This window comes from Buteo buteo, chromosome 13 (assembly GCF_964188355.1).
Source record: "Buteo buteo chromosome 13, bButBut1.hap1.1, whole genome shotgun sequence".
In the NCBI taxonomy this organism is placed as follows: domain Eukaryota; kingdom Metazoa; phylum Chordata; class Aves; order Accipitriformes; family Accipitridae; genus Buteo; species Buteo buteo.
In genome coordinates this window covers 19,391,257-19,416,304 of record NC_134183.1, presented here as the reverse complement: position 1 = coordinate 19,416,304, position 25,048 = coordinate 19,391,257, and the positions used below count along the sequence as shown (strand labels likewise).

The window sequence follows — 25,048 nt, the reverse complement described above, 5'->3', positions numbered from 1 at the left end:
ACAACATTTGGTAAGTGGACCACCTGTAATCTTGCCTTCACAGCTCTTTTTCTTATGCTTACATCTTGAATGTGAGATTTGGATTTGCACATTTTCCTTCCTCTGCAGCACAGCCACCCTGATAAAAAGCATTGGCTTTATTGTATGTAATAGGTCCTAGAAAGTTGCTTAGATCTTTATTTCTGAGCTTGGCACAAATAATGTGCCATGAGCATTTTCAATGCTGTTCTCATTATGAAGGTAGAACTTTGCCCTGGAACTCTACAATCTTTTTTAGAAAAGAATTGGGAGCAGTAAGAGTGAGTGACAGCTCTCTCCTCAAACCTTTTCTATTAACTGACAAGAAAGGATGCCATTTGCTTCCTTTGCAAATAAAATGTATAAAATAGTACTAGCTGTACCTGAAAATATCATGTAAAAAGTGGTAGTAAAAGGCAGCCCTGGTATCTGTTGAGAATGGACATTGTTCTTATTCACTCTCAGGAGTGACGAGAAACTTACCTTCCAGACCTGACTACAGGACAGGCTATTTTGAGGAGATAGCTTGACTGTACAAAAGCTTTAAAAAATATATACTATAAGTAGGCAAAAGGATTACATTACCCAAAATTGTGCATGCAAATGAAAGCCCCGTCAATCTTTGAAAAATCTTCCTTAATATTATATAATAAGAAATACATAACTGTGCCTATTTTTACCATAATTTGCTTTCATTTGATGACATTCAATAGTAAGATTTATTATTACCCGCATGGAAAATATCCTGCCTGGGGGTGGTTGAAATAGATCCTGCCGACAAGTCATCAATCAGCTCATGTTTATCTCTTCAGAGATCAGTGATATCAGTGGCAGGAACAATTTCAACCAATCTAAGAGTATTTACCGATAATAAAAGGAAATGTTCATGTGGATTTATACTGCATCTCTCACCAGAGGTCACACGACGTTTTTGCAGGAGGGCTGATTTATTGAGCCTCATTTAAAGATGAGGCATGGAGGGCTCAGAGGTGCCTGAGCTCCCTGCTCAACCAGCGGCAGTAGCCCTTACCCCGACGCGTGCTCTGGCCTTTGCTCTCTTCCTGGGAGAGGGTCTAACTTTCCTTGGAGAGGGTGGTATGTAGAAGGCTTTAAGATAATACTGGTTTCCCTCTCCCCATTGCTAACGAGTTCAGCTGAAAGGATTTAAGACTAATGCAGACAAAAGATCTTTTACATCAGATGAATAGCATGCAAAATGATTGTCTTACATTTCTAAGAAGTGAATTGTGGCTTCTAACTTCACTCCGCTATAATTTTAAAGCAGAAGGTCTTATATTTGTGTCCCTGATAGAGAGGTTTTTCAAAATTTTATGACAACATTCAGAATATTTATAGGTATTGACTGCAGGGTTCAGGACAAAGATCTGTTGTCCTTGAGGCAAAATAACAACCCTGACTTTACCTAGTATTCGCCTCTCAGTGTAATCAGTCTGGAACTAAGACTGCAATTGTTATTTAACCCATGTATGAGAGAAGTTTTCTTTCTCTCACTTTTGCTTTTTTTCTTTGTAAAATTCTGTATTTATACTTAGTGAAACAAAGAACACTTTGAATCACAACATGAAGTGTATGTTTTTTAAAAAGTTACAAAGGGGTCTTTTTTTTTATTTTTTTATGTTTTTATCTAAGGAAATTTACTGGAACATTCATTTCTGTTTGAGAGGAAACTTGTTCTATGTGGACAATAAAGATGTTAAGATCAGGATGAATGTCTATGGGAGATAATAATAGTGAATAAAAAAATGCACCAGTCCAGTACTCATATTTTCCAGGAACTGCAAGAACTCAGTTCTGGGTTGTGTTTTAAATCTAAGCCCCATTGTTCCTGACTGGGCTCTGTGTCTGTCAGAAAGACTTCTTCTTTGTTCCTGCCAGCAGCTTCAATCTGAAGCATTTGGACCGGTTTCATATTTTAAACAAAATTTTGAAGATGTACATGTATTTTCATTCTTCCAGCTTTAGAATGTAAAGCAAAGCATCTTTTTACAATTTCCTGCTGAACACGAGCAGAGTACATTGACACCGGCAAAAGTAATTTGACCTACAATAAGCCTGTGTGTGGGATGGCCAGCAGTTATCAATGGTACGTGATATGTGCCATTAATATATTGCTCCTCTTATGCCAGGGAACATGCCTTGTGAGGCCACACAGCGCTAGGGAGAGCTTCACCTCAGGCATCCTGATAGCCTGGCGTATGCATTGTGGCGATGCCGACCGTACCAGCTGACGTGATTTGCTCTCCCAAGAGATACAAGGTGGGTGAGAACATTTTTTTCCTGTTGACACTGTTGCACTTGGTAGCAGGAATCATACGGTTGCAGTGTCAGGACCAGAATTTAGTTGTGCCCTTTTACAGGTGAATACCCTAGGCTGGCGGTACGGAGTTATTTTTCTTCCTCTCTTTTCGTTCTCAGTCAATATGTTTTGGTTTTGGGGGGTTTTTTTTGTTTGTTTGTTTGTTTTTTTACAAAGCAAATGGTACTTCAGCCGTGAAGCACTGAGGGTGATCCACCCTCTGCCGCTTTGGTGTTCACCCTGGCTGCGTGCAGGAGCATGGGAAGCTCCTTCCCGTTCACCGATGGGATTTGTTAGTGGGTAAAGTTACTCTCCTTGTAAGAGAAGTTACTTGGAAATGCTGTCGCTCACCCTTTTAACACCCACCAGTTAAACTTCTTCCCTTTCAAAATGCCCGCGTGAAGTTCCCTGGCCCAGCCCAGCACCCACCCCCCTTTTGCCTCTGTGGCTGTGCTCGTTCTCCAGTGTCCCATCGTGCGTGAAACAATCTTTCACACGAAGAACTTCAGGAGTCCTTGATTCCTCTGTCACACTGCATTTGTAAGCCAAACTCTGCTATTGGCAGATTGCTGGTCTGTGAGATGGCTGTGACAATACAACCTGGCAAATATTAGCCTGGAAAATACTCAGGAGCTTGTTGCCATCAGCCAACCTGGGGTCCCTAAGAGGTCGTTGTCAGCAGCATGCGGGGCGAAGCCATCCAGTACGATCGTGTTAGTGCTAGCACGGAGCATGAACTCCTGAGAGGGGACCTGGCACTGGCTTGTGCTCAAGGGCAATCGTTGGAGCAGCTTGTGAACAGGCAGCTTGCCAGCTAGACGGGCATAGCTGTGGACAGCTAATAGACCGTGCGTGTGTGCAGGGAAGGCAAGATGCACAGCTGGGAAACGGGAAGGAGGTTTCTATAAACTTCTGCTCTGAGGGGTAAGAGTACATTCAGGCGATGCCAATCCATGGAGAAGTAAAGAAATGATTTCTGGCAGCTAAGACAGGTTCTTGGTCCGGCTGAATCTGACAGAATGCTGTGGGGGAGAACTGGAGATGTCATGGTTAATGAGTATGGAAATTGTATCAGTAGCTCAGCCACGTAGGTTTTAAATGTTGTCAATCTATAACACACAATACTTCAGTCTAACATTTTCTGGCTGCCTAGTTTAAGGCATAAAAGCAGGCAGCCTCTCTCTAATGAGTCAGTATCTATAGACAGCAAGCTGTTGATAGCAAAGCAGAAATCTTGGCTTCTCATTTCAACAACTTAAGTTTAAATTAATCAAAAAAGATGGTGGGCAGGAGGGGAAGAGGGGTTGTTTTCTTTTGTTTTTCCATGTTTGACTCACCTGACAAGCTGAATTCTCCGTGATTTTTCTGTCTCCCTGCTAGGCTCGCAGGAGCATTGTCTTAATTCCTCTCTTCTCAGCTATGTGCACTCCAGCTCATAAGCTATGCAGTGACCTTCTTGCCCAGCTCATCTTTGCATCCTGGACTGTATTTAGAATCTGTACCACGAATGCTGGGATAAGGCAAAACCTATTTGCTGTAAACACATGGCCACCCAGCATTTCAGTCCAGCAAGGGATAATTACTAAAACTCCAAGACAAAGGTGTTGTCTATCTTTTAACTGGTGTATGGAAAGGATCCTCTTCAACTCTAATGAGTCTGTGGCTGTTGCAGACATCCGAGTGGGCCTTGCTGTCTCCAGAAGAGACAGAAAGTGACTCTGGGAAGGCAGAGTGTGGAATCTGACACTGCTGTGTAATTGAGGAAAAAGAGGCCATATGCATTATTTATGAGCAGAAGGCTGGGCTTAATGTTAACAAGTGAGAAGAAAGTGGCTTCAAAACACTGGCTTTCTGCTCTTCCCTGTAAGAAAGGCTTGTTTTAAATTGCTTGCATTTTAGAGCAGGAGAGAGACAGAGCTGTTATTTATACCATGTCTTATTTCGTGTGCGTGGTGTTGTACAAGATTGAGGGAGAGGCAGGGATTGCCCCAAGGAGTGCTCTCTCTGTTCACTCAAGCTGTGGCAAAGATGTGTCATGCTGCCCTGTAACTAGCTAATCCCAATCAGCTCCAGGCAAAAGATTTCACTGCAAGAGAGAAGCAAGCAGAATCGCTACTGGTTTGGCATTTCCATTGGACAGGGACAGTTTTAAAAAGTCGACGAATTTTCTGTGAATCACTCTATCCACTAGATGCCTTTTCCTTGCAACCACTGTCCAGCTTTGGGGTTGGATGAGCTGATCTTGGGGCTTTTGTCCTCTTATGGATCCCCCGTCCTGTCTGATGTTGGGGTACATGCTGGAACTGGCATGAGCACTCCAGCTCAGGCTGTCACAAAGTCTCATTGCAAGGTCACACAGATGTGCTGCGGTTTTGGTTTTTTAGCCGTTTTCTGATGATTTTCTAGAGAAACCAGGTCTGGCCGGCTAATGTCAAGTTTTGCTCTTAATGATGGCAATGTGTGATTATTACCAGCAAATGGTATTATGTTCTGAGTAACATGGGAAGCTGAGCTGCCTCTTTTCCTGGGAGAAAATGGTGTGGGCTGAGGCAGGGCAAGTCCGTCCCTGTGGAGAAGTCCCCTTCGTTACTGAGCAAATGTTGCAGTTACTGTCTGCATGGCAGTCACACACAGAGCAGAGCTTGAGCTCTTGCTGGACCTCCTTCCAGATAAGCACATCCATTGAAGACCTCACCACAAAGGGGTAAGGGCTCTTCCTCCCACTCCACCCAGCAGCTGTAAATGACACTCACTGCTGGTGTCTGCTAACTGCAGCCCTGCTAGGGTTGGAGTCTGTGATCGACGTGTTTGTGATGCAAATCTGGCACCCAGTACTAATCCATAAGCTTGTATTTCCAAAAGTTGTATCCTGTTATCTTCTGTGGGTCCCAAAAGGTAATACCCCCCTCCCCCCGCCACTTTCTTCCCTTTGTAAAGGCTACTAGCTTCTCCTGTCATCATTTCTGCATTACAGCCAGTTGTCCTTTCTATGGTATAAAATCCAGGCACTTTTTTTGCTTCCTGACTGCTTCCTGGTGTGATCCCGAGCAGCCAATACTTTGTTTCTGGAAGAAACAACCCCCAGTGGGGTAAGATGAGAATAACTAGGCCTCTGTAAAAGTCAGGAAGCAAAAAGTGAACACCATTGCACTGGAACTGATGGGGGGGAAAGTACTCTGTTCCTTGATTTCTAACACTGGCTCATTGATTCTTGGTTCAATCAGCAGTTACTGCTTCTCCTTAATCCACGTTCATAACTACTTAGTGGAGTGGGTTCTTAACAGAAATACCCCTGAGAAATCATAACAATGAGGTGAAGGGGAAGCTGAAGAACACTGGGATCTTACCTGTGGCCCAGAATGAATGTATTAGAGCAGGGAATTGCTGTTTCTAATAGGCCTCACTTGAAAGTCACTTCGCAGACAGGTTTGTGGTGGCACAGCTTGCATCCGTGTCCAGAGGGAACAGGAGACACGTACCTGAGTGCTGAAAACCAATAGCGCTTTCTTCCAATATGAAAGCAGGAGTACTGTTAAGATTTCCTTGTCCCCAAGTTTATTATAGCAAAGCAGGTAATGACAGGAAGGACTAATGAGTAAGGATGGGTTTTGTAAAGGTGGGATTGGAATAGGAGAGGCTGGAGGTGAGGCACAGCAATGGGGGAGGGAGGCAGCCGGTGTGGGGACTGGTGAGTCATGCATCCTCCAGCAAGTAGCACTGACTCACTGGGAAGATGATCACTCTGCTCTTCCCTTTCTGCTAAGACTGAGCAATAGTGAATCGATACTCAACTTTAGTCTGGAAGCTCTCCGGTCAGAGAATGAGATGTAAAATGGAAGAAGCTGGAGACCATGGAAAACTGAAATGAGAGGCGAAGGTGAATGCTGGCAAGCGCAGCCTGAGTGGCTGGTGTTTCTGCAGAGGATCCCTGCAGCAGCTGGAGGGGAGAATCCCCAGGTGCCTAGGCTGGATGTGCAAGAGTGGCTCAGCTCCTACAGCCAGGCTATGCACCAGAGTCTTCGATACCTGTTCGCGTTCCCTCTGCCACAGTGTCAAGGCTCAGGTGCTCTCAGCACTGCTGCTCCTGACAAGGCGCACAAACTCCTTGGAGCCAGACTTCGTAGCGTGCCACCTGGGAGAGATGTCACCCACCTCCACCGTGGGTTAAAGTTCGATCAATGCGGAGGTAGTTCTGATGTTTGTTATCTCCTGTCCAGCTCATAATGCTTAACAGATGAGGAAAGCCATCACTTAATCTGCAGAATCTGCAGATTTCTAAAAGAAAATACATCTTTTTATTACTTGTGTACACAAGAGAGTAATTCTGCATAGCTGAAGAAAGGGACCAGAGGGCCACGTGGTCTCTTCCTCCTCTGAGAAAGGAGGAAAGAAAATGTCTAAAAAGAATCCAGAAAGACCCTAAAAGCTGATTTGCACTCATATTGTTACAGCTTGAAAGACATTTCTTATGACCGAAGTGCAAAGAGCCCTAATACACAATGTGGTGTTGTAATTATTTTCAGAGCAGCCAACGACTCTTGAGTGTGTTTGTGCAGCGAGCGTTGAGGGCAGGGGCTGTAACTGCAGACTACAGCCAGTCCCCAATTCTGGGATCAGAAAATGTGACAGCAATTGCAAGTCAGTGCTGCAATTTTCTTTTGCTTTACAACTTTTATGTTGGTAATGTGAAGTAATTAATGAACCAGAGCAATGCTGCAGAGTGGGAATAATTCTAATGCTCTTTTTAAAGACGCTACTAAATCAATGGGGCAGTTTAAAAAGGAATGATAGCCTGGAGATCAGGAAACCTAATACGAGAAATTAGGCAGGGTTTTGAGAGTAATCGAATCTCAAGTAGGAAGGTACTTCGTGATCTGCTGTGTGGGCATTTGTACATTTGGCATACACTGGCAAAGACAGAACTTGCTGACTTTTAGGCCAAACTAGTCAGACTCTGCAATCTTGGTCTGAACTAAAGATCCCCAGAAAAGGCACCGAGAGATTGTAAAGCACAAGCTACGCTCCTGCTTTCCACTGTGCAGGAGCAGTATTTTTCCACTCCTGTCATAGGTCTTCTGACTACCAGCTACACAAGTGATGTCTACATGGTCTTTTGAAGGCAGATACGAGCTTACTCTGGCCGCTGTCCAAGAGAACCAGAAGCCATGTAGCTGCAGCTAATGTGCTACGTGCCCAAATTACTGTGGCCTGCTGAGAGGCAGGATATTAGCTTGGGCTGAGGGCTCTGGCCAGCTCAGACCACAAGTAAAGCAAGTTTTCATCTGCATGCAGGAAAGCATGTAGATGAGGATAGCCAACTTGCATAGGATTTGGAAAGCCATTTTTATTATCAGTTAGGACAGGTTAGCTGACCCCATGAAGATCAGGCAGACACAACTTACTGTGCATCCTGCCCCAAGCACAAAGAGCAACACCACATGGTTGGCCTCAGAGCCAGCCAGCTTCTCAGTGGCCAAAGAAAACTGCTTTGTGGGCTTGATCCAAATTCTGTGGGCCTCCAGTTGGCTATCCCTGTTGTAGGCATACCCAGGGTTTCTCTTCTGTTTTGGATGGCAGTGACTTGTTATGGACAGGGAGGGTTTGAATTCAGCCTTCACTGGCTCTGTGAATTTCTGCAGGAGCTGTATGATGTGACCCCTGGTTGTCCACATTGAATTCTGAGCTGCAAAGGTGTACATGCACGTATAATGTGTTTGTGCAGTCCAATGCTCAACTAAGAAAAAAGGGTGTCTCCATTTTGGATGGATATCTTTGCTGTCTTTTTCTTGCTAAAATTTTTTCTTGTCTTAATTTTGAAGACTGCTTCACTTAAGAAGTTTCACCACGTATTACTATTTAACGTTAATGAAGGAAGCACTGTGTGTGTGTACATATATGTGCGTATGTACACATGCCATGTATAATATGAGAAAGCAGGTATGGTTATGTGTAAGTACATACACAAAAGTCAGTCTTGCTTATCTTAGAATGATACATAAAGATATTAAGGATCCACAGCAAAAACTAAGAATGCAGTATCCTACGTACTAGGCAGTATCATGGTGCAGTGAATAAGGGACCTCTTTTACGTTTCACTCAAAACATGTAACCCCCCTTTCCTGCTCTTATGTTCCCCCATTTGCAACATTTCTAGAACATTAAAGCATTTTAAAAGCAGGCATTTGAGTAACTGTCTCAGTTACTGAGGATAGAACTCCAATTTGAACAGGAAGAAGCTTTTAATTAAACAGACCCATCAGGTGAAATCCTGGCCCTATTAGGGTGAACGGAACAAGTCTCACTGATCCTCCATGGAGTCAGGATTTTGCTCATATCTTGTAACACTTGCCTTTTCTGAATTTGAGTCATTAGTCCTATAATGGAATAGATAAGATAAAAATAGAAAACAGTCTAACCTAAAATAGTTTGACATCCATATCATAGTGCTTATTGTCTGAGAATACATCTAAATGACATGTTGATTAATCCTGAACTGAGGAAAATGCGATTAATTAGAAAGAACTGGGATTGTACCAATAATTCAGTATCAGAAGCTACACAGCCATTGACTCAGTGTGCAATGTTTCCAGTAAAACTTTATTTGCAAGCTGTCAGATTAATCTGCCATTTTCCCAGCCACTTTGGTTCACTTCTGAGTGGCCTGGATGAAATATTCCAATCCAGTTCATGTGGGTTATCAGCTACTTTACTAAAGCAACTTTTTCCTCTGCCTTTTACTGAAAACAAAACAGTCACATCAAGTCAGGTTGCTGTGAGCGGCTTTTAAGAGAGATGTCGGTTGCACTTAGCGCACAGCTGGGGCCAAAGTGAAGCTGTGTAAGTGCCTGAGCTATTCAGCTGGAAATTACATCTTGTGCAGGAACCTAAATGTCAAGTTCCCCAGTCCCCTTCACAGCCAGAACTCCGACAACTCGCCTTTTCCCATGACTCTTCTTCACGTTCCTACAGATGTAACTGTGCTTTCCTTCAGATACAATAAATCATAGATGGGAATGCCACAATCTAAAGCAAAGCAAGCTGTCACCCAGGACTTCAGATGACACTTAGCCACATTAACGAGTAAACAGAGCCCACAGGAAAGATGCCTTTTGAAATGCACTATTTGTGTCAGCAGTGCTAAAACTAATGAACCAAAACAATGAGGGGGAAAAGGGGAATCATCAGATGCACCTAAAGCTATAGGCTATAAAGTCAGATTGGTCGAGAAAAGCTCAAATACGAGCAAATCTTTGGGACAGTACATAAATTATATTTTCCATAAGCAGTAAGACAGCATACACTCCCAGCCTTGTGATGAGAGGAAAGCACTAAAAGATACACTAAATGTAACCAAGTGAAGAGAAGGGAGCAGGAATGAATGTGTTTCTTATTTTGGAACCTTCTCATGGCAAACAAGCAAGACTTGAGCCAAAATCTTCAGGACACAGAAGGAAGTTGGAACCGTTACACTGCCGCATGGCTCACGAGCAGGCTGGCATAAAGAAAGGGATCAGCTATACATTGTTTAGAAGGAGCCACACAGACCATGCAGTATAACATGCATCCCCAGGGCATTTGGAGGCAATGACTATCAACAGTCAGTGGAACCCGTCCAAATTTACAGCAATGTAACTGAATGATAATTTCACTCTTGATGATGGAGGAGCAAAATGTGCACCAGAAAAAAAGAAACAACTGGTGGTAGGGTATAGGGATGGTGCTGGGGAAATGGCTTTGCTTTACTTGCTATTGTCAGTTCCCTCAATTCTGAGTCTTGTAGTATACACTCCAAAACTAGTTACTCTTCCATTGAACCACTTCTTAAATAATAATCCTCTGAAGGAACCTTTCAGATCACTAACATGATGAGAGGAAAATAGTATTAGCTACAGTTCTTATATTCGTGGTTACTTCACGTTGATACAAACTGAAGTGCTTGGTCTTGAATTAACAATAGCTGTGGTTTAGGTTTTCTTCCTTCAGTGATCCCCAAATTATGCTTGTGTGCGTAATTTGGTACTAGAGGCAGAATAAACATCAACTGTAATAGCTGAATTTTTAAGGTTAATATCAAGGCTAAGTACATAACATTTATTTTTCTCTGAAGAAAGCATGTATACTCTGGTTGAGGGGGAAGATGAAAACCATGTCTGTGAGAGCAATGGCTGCTGGCTTAGTTCTCCATGACAAAATAAATAATTTCGATTAACTTCAGGCTCCAGTACCTCAGATGTTTGTTGTCACAGAGCAGCAGCTCGGCTGATTGGCAGCTCTGGTTTAGTTGACATGTGTTAACAGAAATTGCTCAATTTACATGGAGTACTTCAATCTGCTGGTTTAGAAGTTTCTGTCTCACGTAGACTAGCATTTCAGCTTTTGAATAAATGGAGGACTTGTAAGGGTCATTAAAGATATTGCTAAAGCTTCTGCAAATGCTATAGGCCAGATTGCTGACTGAGATGCATAGTGCACACGTGTCATTGCAGATACTTCCCAGATAATGGTACTGATTGAGATTTTAATCTGGACAAAGTGCTGGAGGCAACTTTCTTTCCAACACTCAATTATCCTGATAATAACATGCTTGTTTTTTTCCTGTGTTCAAAATGTGTGGTCTGCTGCAACTGTGCAGTGTACATACAGTGCTGTTTGGAGTGAGGGGGAAAAAAAACAGTGACCAAAATTCACGCCATGGCAAAGGGCACTTACAGCACGAGTCCCATAGCATGGAGGACAATGTATTTTTACCTTGGATGGATAAGCCAAGTAACCACCATAAGAAATAGCTGCATTTCTTCCCACAGGCTGCAGGATGACTCCTTACTAATTCTCAACAGCCACACAGGAACAAATTTGAAGCACAGCCTGCTGCTAGGACTATGTAGTATGTCGTAGGGGCAAGACTATTATTTTATTGTGCATATGCATTTTGTATCCTCCCTAGTGGGATGCTGATCCATAACAGAGTCTTCTAAAATTGCACACAACACAAAGAATTCAGACTAGTTTCCCACGGACATTCTCCATAAAAGAATTTCTTAGAAGAGATAACTCAGTCAGGAAATGGGAACTAGGGGGCTAAATTCCTTCCTCCAAGTCAATCTCCCATTGGTAAGGGATTTAAAAAATTGTCCCTATATGACTAATCCCAACTATGCTTCCCTAATTTCAGTAACAGTTTCTAGAGATGAAGGGTGAAGCCATTTGAGAAAATCAAGCTTTATTTGCTTTTTATTCATTAGGGATTTTTCTGCTAGATTGAATTACTAGTAACACTTCTTTTATTAAAATTTATGAAACCTAGATTTACTTTTCAGTATTGATATCATCTTCTGATCCTTAATACTTCTCATCAAACTCCAGGAATGAAAACAAACTCAGCTGTTTCAAGTTTGTTCACAATCAAGATTTACTAGGATCATGTTAGCATTGTTACATACTTGTTATTAAATGATGGCAGAGTGCATATATCTGAGATAACGCAGAAAACCTGTTCTTACCTTCAGCAGTTTACAACTGGAAATAAGTGTATCAAATCTGCTAGGAGAGTCAGAGAAGGTATTGTTGCTTTCACAGCTACCTCTGTCCCTCTCTCCACATTGTCTGCAGAGACAGCTGTGAATTGGGCTCACTTTCTGTTTATGTGTCCAATTGTATTTGTTGCTTGAAGTGAATGCACATGCCCTGGGCAATGCACGTAAGATTTTTGGCTTTTTATGGCTAGTTGAAAGTCTTTCCATTTATGTTAGATTAAGCTGTATTGGATTTAGTTAAGCTGGTGCTGGGTAGCCACTTTTATTCTGGACTAAGAGTGATTTGTGTCTATTTACCTTAAATCCATTCCTAATTGACTTGCACTGAACTGAACTAACACCTGATTTATGCCCTCAATTATGCCATTTTAACCAACAGCTCAGGCATGCTGTCCGATTCCAGCAACTTAACAAGTTACCGCACATCAGTTGAGGCACAGTAACTGCAGCGTGCCTTTCTTTAGCCTGCAGCAAACGTGAGGTTCAGTGTGTCAGTTTAACCTCAGGACCAAGAAAAAGAAAAGTCTAAACTGGTTTCTTCCATCTGAGATCGCCACAGGCTAAGAGCAAACACACATGGTCAATTACCACGGCTCAGTTGAGGCATGGTAAAGTGTCAAGCATGTCAGTACGTGAATGAGATCACTCATTCATGTATTCAGACCCTGAAAGTATAATTTTAAACTGGTGTTACATAAACAAGTGTAACTATGGATATGGACACATGGACAAATTAGTGTGGGGATAACAAGTCCTTATGTGTCAGCTTTTTCCATATGCATACCTGTGTGAAATGCTAGGTGATTTGAGGTAGCCTCGTCCTCTTTTACCCAGGGGGAAGGTATAGCTAGGGCATGGTAAATTCAGAGCCTGGCTTCCATTGCAGTAATGGTTTTAACCTAGTTTAGAACAGTTCAGCTTGGCTAAAGTGTAATAAGTCAGATTTAAACCACTTCTACACCAGTTAAACTATACCTGTTGTGTATTCTAGTTTTTGTTTAGGTGGTGCAGTTTTGCAGGTCAAATCTTTGAATTAGTAAGTGACTTTCCATTGAGTTTATAGAGCATTTTATGGAGAGTTTGAAGACCCTTCATTTTAAAGTCTAATTTAAAGATGAAGTTGCATCTTTCTTAAAAGCTATTGAAAAAACCAAACCCTAATATGAACAATAAAAGAAACCAATCCCAAACTTTCAGCTTTGCTCCCAGATAACACTAGTTTTCTTACTCCACCCTGTGGGAGAGCTAAGAAGAAATTTGCTTCTTTCCAACCAGGAACACAACAGGATTTGCTAAACTAAAATTAAAGATACAAAAGTTCCAAACTCAGGAGGAGTCTGGACCCTTTCAAACTATGACTGGGGCCAGTGAAACACAGGATCAAACACCAAAACTTTGGATGCTTTTCCTTTTTATTCAATAACTTGAACTCAATCTCAGTTAATCTTTCTCTGCTTCTATATAATGAAAGGAAAGATATTTCATTAGGTTATGTGAGATCATGTGGATTGATTCAACACATGGCTGCAGGACCAGGCATTATTATCTTGGCTAACATGGACACATTTTGAACACTGCTTCTCACTCTGCTATCAGCCACTGCCACCTCTGCAGTCATGTGACAGCAGGAGAAAAAGGATGGGAAGGCGATAAAGTTTGTGCCCACGCAAGTAGAAAAGAACTTTCTGACCAAAGCCAGCTGGCTTGTCTTGGAAATGAAATGGCATTTTAGCATGAGGTGACCTGTTTACATGTGCATCGGAGCTCTGTTTCAAATCACTTGTCCTAGATGCAACAGCAGGGTCTGTGAAGTAGTTTATCATCAAGTAACCATAGGAAACAGGTGAGCTGTCTCAGTGCCAGTTTGTCTTCTAAACTGTTTGACAGATAAGAAACCATCTTCAGAGACTGCAACAAATGTGCTGCCGCATTTCATGGTTAGAACTGAGCATATTTTTAGTAAAGGGTTGAGAAAGTATGCAATAATCCTAAATCACAGCCAAGAAAACCATAAACCCCTTAACAAATGCCTGTTCAGATACAGAACTCAGAAATGCACACCAGTTGATCCACGTTAACACTCTGGTTAAATTTTTAAGGCTTGTTTTCCAAGCTAATGCAAACCTTCAACAGAGGATCAATGGCATTTTTGCCTTTACCTGAAAGGACCAGAGGGAGCAGGGAAGCAGATGTCTATTATTTATCCTGTGGGACACAGAGCAATCATCTTACAGGTACCCCCAAAGAAATCAATGGGAAATACACCAACGACACACTTGTACTGAGGAGTCCAGACATCGTTATAAAAGGCCCAAAATGCACCTTGTAAACTGCCCAAGTTTAAGAATGAAACTTTATTTCATAAATTAATTGCTTTAAAATTTATGTTTTAAGAGCAGCACTAGCTGATTGCAGTCAGAGCTAAGGGTGCTCTGCACAAGTCAGGAGCAACTTATCTGACTTTTAAGAGTTCCATGAGTCTTTTGTCACTTGAAGAGGCCCCATCAACTTCAAATCTACTTTAAAAAGTAGTTCAAAGACTTTTCAGGTATTATGGTCTCCTATATCTATTTCTGTCCCTTTTGTTTCCTAACAGCATGGGATACTGACCACACATACTGCTGTCAAATATAGAAATTAAACTTAGAGAAAAAAGGAGACATTTTCTCTTTAATCTCTTGGAAAATTTTCCAGACTAAAACATAGTTCTTAAATTGATAATATCCCTTTAAGAATTTATTTGCCAGGTAATGTTAGAAGAAAAAAGACTTTAAGGTCAGTTTGAACATTAAAAAGAACCCCTTTTAAATCAATTTCAAATCTATATTAGAGATAATGGCAAGCAGTGTTTGAACAGGTCTCCAAATACATTCTACACCTTAACAATGCAAATAACTTTAAAATCCTTTTAAATTATAGCTGTTTGGAAGAAGGGCAAGAGCTATGCTAAGAAATACTTTGTTGCATAAAAATAATAAAAATAGTTTAGTGTTGCAATATATGACAGTCATAGTATGTATAAAGCTACAAAATTATTAACAGATGAAGGTCTGCAGTTTTTGAATAATATAGTAAATATGTTGATTGTTTTTAGAGGGGTGAAATAATACAATACCATCAGAAGAGAAAAGTACATTTTAATAACAAAAATATTGAACATAACTATTTTTCTTTAGATCTGCTAAGCAGTCTGTGTGCTCTCTATAAGATGTCAAACTATACTGTGCATATGTACACTTTGCTCTCTCTATAAATATACATGTGCATGACACATTTCTAAAAGCAGTAAATGAGTGCTGGGGAAATACAGAAACAATGAAGTTCCTAAGAGAGGCTTATTTTTTCAAGTTATTAAAAGAAGGTGGCAAGCATTCATGAGGATATGAAAATTTAAAGCCGTCTGCAGGAAACTCTGAAAACCTCTGGTTAAGGCTGCTGCCAAAAAATCTCAGCTATGTTATGTCAGAATGTTTAATTGCAAGCTGCAGTTTTAATGAATGGAAAGATATGGCAAAAGCAGGAAGTTGCTGAAGCAACATAGTGCAACCATGAAAATAAAATACCAAAGGTTGTAATCTTGAATGCTGTTGGAAGCAGGAATTTCCATCCACGCTCTGACTCCTTTTCCTACTGTGCAGAATTTGCCAGCTGTCTGGCTAAGGGGAGAGGTAAGCTGTTCTGGATATCATCTCCTGGGCTCAAGGCAGCACTTGTTATGTCTATGTGAAGAAGGCAATGTCTTTGCATTTGTCATTATGGGTGTTTACAGAAATGCAGCTTAGGAATAAGGGGAGGAAAGGCAAATGTCAGAGTGCATTAAATAACGTATTTTCTTTACTTTCCAAGAAGCTTGCTCGCAGCATGATGTTACTATTTATATCAGATCTCTTAAACCCAGCTGTTGGTTCATGTTAACATGCAGAATGGTGAGAAAATCCCAGCAGAAGAGCGTGAATCCCAGAGAGACTTGTGTTCTGTCATTGTGAGGACCTATAAAATATCACAGGTTTTGCTGAGATATGGATCAGGCGTGCAGTCAGTGAGGCATGCAATACAAGTATTTCCCGTGTTGATCCTCCAGTATTAGAAGGCCAACAGCAAAGCAAAACGAAAAGTGCCAAATGCTGCAACAGACAACTTCAGATAACTGAGCTTGAACCCTTGGCTGGAAAAGTTTGAAAGAGAACTTTTACCTGTAACTGAAACCTAGCAAATATACTGTACACCCACATTACAGCATTCTTAGACAAGCTGTGTCTGATCTAATCTCATGTACCTTGGCCACAAGTTTTGGAAAAACAAATATTCCCAAGGCAATCAGATTACTGAATGCACCATATAACAATGTGGAAATATTAGTGGTTTACAGAGGGCAGTTTATGAAATGGATTGAGTGAATTTAATTTATGCATTGTCAGGCAATTTGGACTTAACTAAAATAAGGAAATCTTTACTTGATTATATCTGTCTTTAGTGGAACACCAGAGCCAAATAGTAGTGTAACAGCAATACTCCCAACCACAGGTAGGGAGGTCAGGGGAGTTTGCTCCAAGCCAGCTTTCTGAGAGCAAAAGTCCGTGTCTGTACTGAAGTGGTCATTATGGGGTTAACAGGGTTACCCAAAGTGTTAATGGAAAGGAACCATTATCTGCTCCTCTCTGATTTCCTGCTCCCTAGGTGGGAGTCCCCCCTGCTCCTATCCTTTGTTTCTAATGTAAGTTCCCATCCTGAAATGCTGTGAGTACAATTTGGTTTTGTTGCAATAAGTAGTCCTTTACAAAATCTTCATTCATAGAGCATTTCCACCATTGTAAGCAAAACAATGTTAGGAATTAATCTGGCCTGTGATTTTAAGAAACCTTGTTCTTAAAAGCTTGTTCTTAGATCCTCCTTCCCTATGAAGGATAACTTATCTGTTTGGCAAATATGCAAAAGCTAAGTAACATCCCCTATTCCTCTTATCTGTAATTTAAAAAGTCCTGCATTTTGTTTTTATACAAAGTTCACCTTTAGAAGCATGAGACTAAGAATTTTTCTCCAGGACACGAGGTGAAAAAGCTGACTTCTGGAATACAAGGAACATTTGAAAGGAGGCCTGAGGAACAGACATGGTACAGTTCTGGAGTGTTTTGTAAGGAGGTCCTACAACGTAAGTTAAAAGTTAGTGGCGATATGATTTTGGTGGTATTGCTTTCAAAATACCTTGAATGGGTAGGTGGAAATGCACTGGAATAGAGATGCAAGGGAAAGCTTTATTGCTGTAACAACTGCTCGATGATGACTCTATTCAACTGTGAGGCTATTTAGTTAAAATTAAGAATACTGGTGTCTTTTTTCCATATTTTTCTTTATATTTGCTATTTCTCTGGATTTATTTCTCCTTGGATATCATGGAAATTACACTGCCTGCTGCTATTTGGCCAAGGGAAGAGATTTCAGGTGGTTTTTTTTACTCTCTGGGTTGTACATAAGATGGGCAGAAATGCATTCAGCGGTTGTTCTCTTATATCTCAAGAGTGATCCTAGCAGATGCTTGTGATAATTTTTCACTTGTCACGTTGACACTGAAGTGTGATGTTCTCTGGGGCTTTGTTATGTTGTTGCTTCTACGGTCTTATAAAGATTGTCATTTCTTTCTCTGTAGTGTGGATATTTCTGAATCACCTACAGCTTTGCATCCTTTGGATTTTCCAGGTGCGTTTGGCCTCTGCAGTTCTCCTGGAAATTAAACCTAACACAGAATGTGGCCACCAAGTCATGTAGTGATTTTAGTCATTTTGATATGTAAATTCTTCTATGATTTTATTTGTGTCACCCTAAGGGCTGATTTTTCATTTATGCTATTGTGACATGTGAGAACATCTGTGACCCCCCCGCCACCCATTCTTTTTCACTAGCAGTCCCAAGAGGGGGCTGCAGAAGCAGATGTAGCAGCACATCATTGCGTATGGAAAACAACATCTGTAATTTCAATTGGATGCCATATTTTGCACTTCCTTTTCTCAATTGTTACATAGGGCAGTGTTTCAATTGAGGGAGGAATGCATTTCAGTGGGAAAGACGCTGCTCTATACCCTTTAACTATTGTTTGCAAGGCATATATAGAAATCCCTTGAGCAACACATGCAATGCTTATTCTTGTAGTGCCACTGAAAAGGACAGATTAAAACCAATTATTTATCTCTTTGGCTTCCTGCTCGATTTTTGCCAGCTTAGAATAATATGATTAGATACTGAAATTAATTAATGATTATATCCAGAAGTCCTTGCTCAGGCCTTGCTTTGGGGTCTTACTTTATAAGTTAAAGAATTCAGGATTTTATCCACCATCTTTTCAGCATATTACTGTCATGAGAGGATTTCATGGTATTAATCGTTAGATTCTAGTAATACACCTTACAGATATTATGGATGATAGGTAGAGTGACAAAGAAGAGTATAAACTATATTCATATGAAAATCACTGACATTTGGACTGTTCATGTTGAGAATTGTAAGAAAACTGTATGCATTTAAACCTCTTCCTGACTATTATAAGTCAGTGACAATCAGCTTGGAAAGACCATAGTAGATGGCAATTACTGTATTTTGTTATTTGTCTTTCACACCCTGTACTAGCTTTTTCCTAGATCCACAGTAAAAAGTGCATACTCTTGCACTTCTGTTCTGCATGAAAGTTGGATGTTTCAGAAATTGTTCAACTTATTTACTGGCCATATATTTAAATCCCAAGTAAACTGAACATCATAAATCCCGAACTTCAAAATTTCTGTGAGCTGTGAATTACTGCTTCCATTCGAGCTGTATGTTTGGAAACAGACAACAGAAAATTTGCATTCATTTTTTTGGGAATGATCCTGGAGGATCTAGCTTCTTCCCTTCAGCGGTGTGGTTATCACACTGCGAGTTGGGCGTTTGTGTCACCATTTCTTGCATCCTGTTCTGTAACCATTTGTGGAGCTACTTTTTTGTACTCAGTTAATGACATAGTCTTCCAAATGCAAAGAACAGCCTCTGATTTCTGTTTTCCAGAGAAAGCACCTTTGATTCATGTGTCCTGAAGAAGAGCTGTGCACTCTCCGTCAGTGATTTAGTGCTTTGAAATGGCTCCCATCGTTTTACTCTGAGGCTGCGGGTATCTTGCAGGATAAATCTGGAGAAGCTGTAGAGCGCAGATGATTTTTGGCAAGTATCTTTTTGTCATCAAAATTTTATTTTTGGGTCATTCTTCAGCTGCTGCCTTCTGTGAAGGAGAAAGATGCCAATTTTATGTCTTTTATTATGCACTCCCAAGTAGTCTTTTCTACTTAAAGCAAAATTAATGGGAACTCTGACAAAGATAATGTGAGGTGAAGATGGGTGGAGGAGGAACCAAGGTGGACTGTCACCTTAGCCTGAAAGTGAAGACAGAGCTCATGTCCCCCATAGAGCACTAATTTTCACGGAAAGCCAGAAAAAAAAAAGAAAGAAAAATAAAATACACACACACATAGCAGGGAAGTGGTGGTGGTTTCTGTGAGGGAGACAGAGGCAGCTGGGCTGTTTGCGGGTGGTAACTGCTGTTAGTCTCATGCTACACCCTCCGCTGATCAGGTCTTGTGAGAGGATGAGGGACCACTTCCCGAGGCTTGCGTTAATTACCTCAAGGACACGGTTTTGGACCCTAAGGGCGAAGCTTCGCGTTACAGGAGTGAGGAGAGCGGGGGAAGGCAGCTCTGCTGGCTGCCGGGCAAGAAGCGGGGCTTTCCTCCTCCTCCCGAGGAGGGCGGCCTGCGCCACGGGGCTGCGGGGCCCTGACATGGCGGGCGACTGCACGCGGGGCAGCGACCGCCGGGCACCGCGGTGGGCGGGGGGCGGGGAGGGGGCGGAGCCACGGCCCGCCCGCAGGCCCCGCCCGCAGCTGTTGCCCCCGGCAACCCCCTCGGCCCGTCGCCGCTGGGCCGGGGCGCGCGCGCGGCCCTGCCCTAGCGGGGCAGGAGCGTTGGCGCATGCGCCGCTTCTCGGCGGGGCGGGCCTGGCTACGTGCGTCACTGGTGGCGAAGCGAGGGTCGGGGCAGATCCGGAGAACGACGGGGCCTTTGTACGCAGGCGCTGCCGCCAAGGTTGGGCAGGAGGGGGCGCGGCCGAGGGCTTCCTTCGCAGTAAGCCCGCACACGCTCGGCTTTGATTGGGTGCCGCTTCCCTCGCCGCCTTTCTGATTGAGCGCGCTCCTGTCACTCAAGGCCTCCACGTTTCATTACTCCCCGCCCACCAACTGCTCTGTGGTTGGCGGGCGCCTCTGTTTCTTGCGGGCGCTGTGATTGGCGCGGCTGCCCCTTCACTCCGGCGCGCTGCCCTATCGGCTGGCGGCGCCGCAGGATTGGGTCGGCGAAGAATGTAGACCCGGCCGCTCCCCATGGTAAAACAAAATAATCCGGGGACGCTAGATGCGTACAGCGGGGCGCTCCCAGCCCCATCGCCGGGCGCAGGTTCACCTCGTGTTTCCCTTCGCTGCCCTCCCCGCCCCGCCCCTGCGCGGCTCGGGTGAGCGCCCTCAGCGACGTCCGAGCTGCCCGGAGAAAAGAGCGGAAGGATATCCTCGGGAGACGGCTGCGCCGCCTGAGAAGCGAGTGTGACAGAGGAAGTAGTTCCGGCCCCGATTGGGCCTTGTTTCCCAAAAATAGCGCCCAGCGGGTATCCGTGCGCCGGTGTCAGTGTCTCCTGAGGAGCCTCAGCGGGGAGGAGGCAGGAGCGGCGGCGGCGGGGACCGAGGGGACGCGGGCGGGTGAGTGAGCGAGCGAGGGGGGTCCCCGCTTTTGGGGGCGAGCGGCAGGGCGTTCCCTGAGCCCGGCGGCTCCGGACGGCGGCGAGGGTCGGAGGCGAGCGAGCGGGGTCGGAGGCAGGGGCAGCGGGTGACGGGCGGGGGCAGTCGCCGAGGGGGGCGGCTGGGGGTGGGAGGAGAGGAGGGAGAAGGAGGGTGTCGTGTCGTCCCCCCCCAACCCCCGCCATCCCCTTCCCGCTCTGCCGTACCGACGGCGGCGGAGCGGAGCGGGGGGTGCTGGCGGGGAAGTTGGTGCGGGGGGCGGGCGGGGGAGGGGCGGGGGCGGCGGGCGCGGGGTCCCGCGGGTGGGCAAGTTCCCCGCGGCCGGGGCCGCCCCAGAACTTCCTGCACCGCTCGCTGGAGAGAGGAGAGGATGGACATTTATGGACCAGGCCAGCGGAGTCTGCCCGGGGGCTGGTGCACCAGGGAGAGAGGGTGGGGTACGAGGCCGCGGCGTTCGGGGAGCACGGAGGTAAGATCGTCTTCGCCCGGGTGGCCGAGCCCTCTGCTTGGGGCGGGGGGGGCCGTGTGTGTCTGGCAAGGCGGGGAGGAAAAGTACCTTTTGTCCTGCTTCTCGGCAGCCACGTTGGGTAAGCAACATCACGTTTAAAAACAAACCAAAAAATCCCACCCTTCTAGGAGTCTGTCCGCCGTATACGCTAGCGAAAACGATCGGGGGTCGGGGAGGGAGGAGGTGAAGGTAGAAATTGTTTAAGTAGTTGTACGGCGCATAAAGAAAGGTGCGTTGCGAATGGGAGGAGAAACTGGTCGCTAATGTGTAAACTAGAGGATGTTTTGTCCAGAGGAAAAGACTGATGGTAGAGCTGTGTTGTACTGCAAGTAGGATTTTGTGTTCAGCAGCTCTGTGCAGAAGTCATGAGGATAAGAAAAGAGACTGTTCTATTTCTGACGGGAAAGACAGTAAATTTTTTTGAGTTTATGGACCTATATTTTCCAGTAAATTTTTACCTGCTTTTGAGATGCTAGGTGGTGAGGAGAGTGGAACTGCTTGGAAAAACTAATCCATAGTGACTTGTTTGACAGCTGATTAATTTCAGAGTTGAGAAACTGGAGTTCTCGGGGCGGGGGGGGGACGACAATTTAAGAGGGCTTTTTTTAGTGCTAAGTGTAAAGCCATTGTGTTCCGTAGTCGTACAAAGACTAAATTTATTATGAACAGTGGAAGAAAGGGGTTCTGGGAGGTACAAAGGAGCAACAAAAAGGAACAATTTGTAAACAGTAGTGTGTGTGTGTGGGAAGAGTGGTGTGGTATGGAATTGGTAATATAGATGGTATTTATTTTAAACCTTTTCTACAGTCTGGTAAAATTTTATGTAGCATGAGGAAGGCTATAAGCTTTCAAACTTAATAATGTTAACCATCCACACATAATTGGTCCTTATACAAGTCTTTTTTTATTTTTAGGAGCTAGGTGTCTATATTTTGATAGATATTTCTGTTTTGTTATTGCTAACTAGTGTTTAAACAACCTGTGCAAAAGGTGTCAGAGCAATGTTCCTCTAATCTATTCTGTCTGTCTTTAAAATTATTTAAAATGTTTATCTCTACCCTTTGCATGTAAGAATGTAATCTTTGTTTTTTTCCTCCTCTCTAACAAGTGATTTGCGTTTGGGGGAGAAATATGAGGTTCCTCTTTTAAAGTATTTTTTTTCATTTAGGTGGTAGAATATGTGCAAAATGGCATGTCTTTCAATTACATAATTTAGAAAAATTGTAATAAATGATGTCATGTTAACACTTTTGGTCACTAAAGGGCATAAGTATAAAATGATATTTTAAAATTCTATACTTACTTAACTAGCAAAACAAAAATGAGAGAATGGAAGAATTTGTCTTGATTTTAAAGGGATTGTAATAGTGCTGGGCAGTTGGAGATGAGCCTTTTTTGATTGAGGGCATTCAGTTTGGAGTTTAGGAAGGAAAATAACCCAGTGCACTGGTTAGTTATTTTTCTCCTCCGTAACTCTTTTCTAAATCTGTAGTTGATGTAGCCCACCAGCAGTAATAGAGGACTGTCATCAGTAAACAAGAAGAATCCTTCAGTGAGAGGGATGGGTTCTACTTCAGAACAATTTGAGTGTAGATGGCAGTCTCTCTTTCTGCTGGTGCATCTCATCTAAACCAGTTTTAATATTCTGGCATTTCTAATGATTTATTTGTGAGAAGGCCTTTACAGATTGTAAACTATGGTAGAAATATATTAGCGTTTAGCCTGTACATTTGCTTGTTTTGCTCCATTTTTTAAGTGTGTTTAAACCAATGTGGTTACACTTCATCTCTCTAAATGAGTGGGCCCATAGAATGCTTTGCATAAGCGTAGATATCTGGATTTATATTCCTATAATTTCACATAACGTTAGTTTCTTTCTCTGCGAAGCAAGGGGTGAAGAAAGAAGTGAACATTGAATTTTATGAAGCTAGGTGGATTGATCTATAGAATGGAGTCATGTTGGACTAGTAAGATGAGAAGGACTTGGCTGAATTAAAACTTGAAATAATTCTGGAGAATAAAATGGCTTATTATGGCAGAAGACCGATCTTATTTAGAAACCTTATTTGAGCTGAAGTGCATGTGGTTTACCTTAAACTGGTTAACGTGGGCAGCAAAGCTTTTACGGGGTTTATTTTAGAATGTTAGCCAAGTTTCTCAGATAACTTGTTGGTGTCATTCCATGTGTTCTGGGCCTAAGTGCTGCTTCAGAGAGACTAGAAGCACCGTGCAAGTCTGTGAACAATGCCATGCTACCATGCCTGCTGTCAGTCATGCCATGTGTAACAAAACACAGCTGATGAATTTTCTAACAGTAGTAAAAGTAGTGTAGTATAATGCTCTGTAACGTGCAAATCTGTGCTAGTTTGGGAACTGTATTTCGCCTAAATAAGAAATATCTTGAATTAGTAATAACTATAGTTTGTTATGCCTTGCACAAGACACGTCTGTGTGTTTCAGCTCAGTTTTTTAAAAAATACATTTTCTAAAAATTAACATTAGCACATTTTATTCACCTCAAAATTCTTAATTTTTATTTTTAAAGGCCACAGGGTTAAATAATCTGTGTAAAACTTAGGCTTTGGGCCTATTCAGTCATGACAGCAGCCTGATAATGTGTGCAGAACACTGGGACATACTTTTCCTTCTCGTTGAAACAAAGCTTACTTTAAATTAATTGGAATACGATGTGGCAACCTATATGCTATGTAACTTCTTAATGCACAAAGTCACTTTATTTAAGTTTTCACATTTCTTGTATTTGAAAGATATTTCACATGTGTAATAATGTGTTCTTCAATTGGTCAGACGGAACAAAAGTCAAAATCTCTATCTGTGATAATACGGGTTATTTTGGTGCCTGTTGTCTTGTGTTCAGATTTGATTCTTTCAGCTCTGGAAAGTAATGAGGGAAAGTAAATGTACTATTCCTCCTCTTTTTCTTGTATACTTTACTGCTAGTGCTGAAAGCCTAATGCAATAATTATTTGAATGGACTTGCCAATGTGTTACTGGAGTGGTACTGAATGTAGGTTTGTTTAACTCTTTCACCTATTGTGTGAAATGATTAAAGTCTCCGAAGGTGCAGTCAGATCCTGAAATAACTAAATATAGCTGGCTTTTTCCCTGAATGTTTACAAGGTGGTTTTGTTGTCTTATGAAGTTTGTAAGATTACAGCAAGACATTCTTTTGCTTTTTTTCCCCCAAGTTATTTTTGTTGACCTTCCAGTAAAAGACTTCAGGAACTTTTTTGGACAGCTAATTAAAATAAACTTTAGGTCACTGATGCACTGTCTAGTGAATGAACAAAATAGTATTACTAAGAGTTAAAAACGGACTTCAGCTGTGTAATATGACAGTTACCCTCCCCTTCTCCAGCATGTGTTCTGTGGTAGAGTACCAGCTAATAAATAATGCCATGGAGGGTTAAGTTTGTAGCCTGCAATAGTGTAGTTTGCTTTGTTTATTTTAAAGTAAGCATCTGATCTAGACTTCTACCTCTTACCACCCCCTTCATACGGTGCATTCTTATTTTAACACTTGATCTTTCAAGTTACTGCTTGTGTAGTTGGAAGGAAGGCATTTTTTTTTCTTCTATATTAAGGGACTCCTTATTTTTGTTTATTAACTATATTGTTCCAACCTCTGTTTAATGAGTTTGTGAGAATTTTTCTAGATTTATCTTTAACTTGTATCTTTTTCTTTAGAAGCAAAAGCCCCTCTACTGTATACTCTCACTTCCGTTTGATGCTGAAGAGGAATTAATATCTTGCAAGACAACTCTGTTGCTGAGATTTCCATCCCCCCTGCCAAAATAGTCACTGAGTTGAAATATTTTAAATGGTATATATGGTAATCTTCCTTTCTC

At 42.5% G+C, this 25,048-nt stretch overlaps 1 protein-coding gene across 11 annotated transcripts in view; it reads left to right on the top strand.

Moving 5' to 3' along the window:
• The first annotated feature begins 2,165 nt into the window (after window positions 1–2,165).
• The window catches only part of MEF2A (myocyte enhancer factor 2A), a 113,019-nt gene continuing 90,136 nt past the window's right edge, over window positions 2,166–25,048 (top strand). For 2 of the 11 annotated variants that reach the window (XM_075045002.1, XM_075044994.1), the window contains exon 1: window positions 20,231–20,632. The gene's annotated coding sequence lies outside the window, so the exon portion shown is untranslated. Of the gene's footprint in view, window positions 2,296–3,200; window positions 3,260–16,899; window positions 17,018–17,512; window positions 17,563–18,900; window positions 19,054–20,229; window positions 20,637–21,021; window positions 21,141–25,048 lie in introns of those variants that run through there. The other 9 variants (XM_075045001.1, XM_075045004.1, XM_075044995.1 and 6 more) reach the window with 8 other exon arrangements.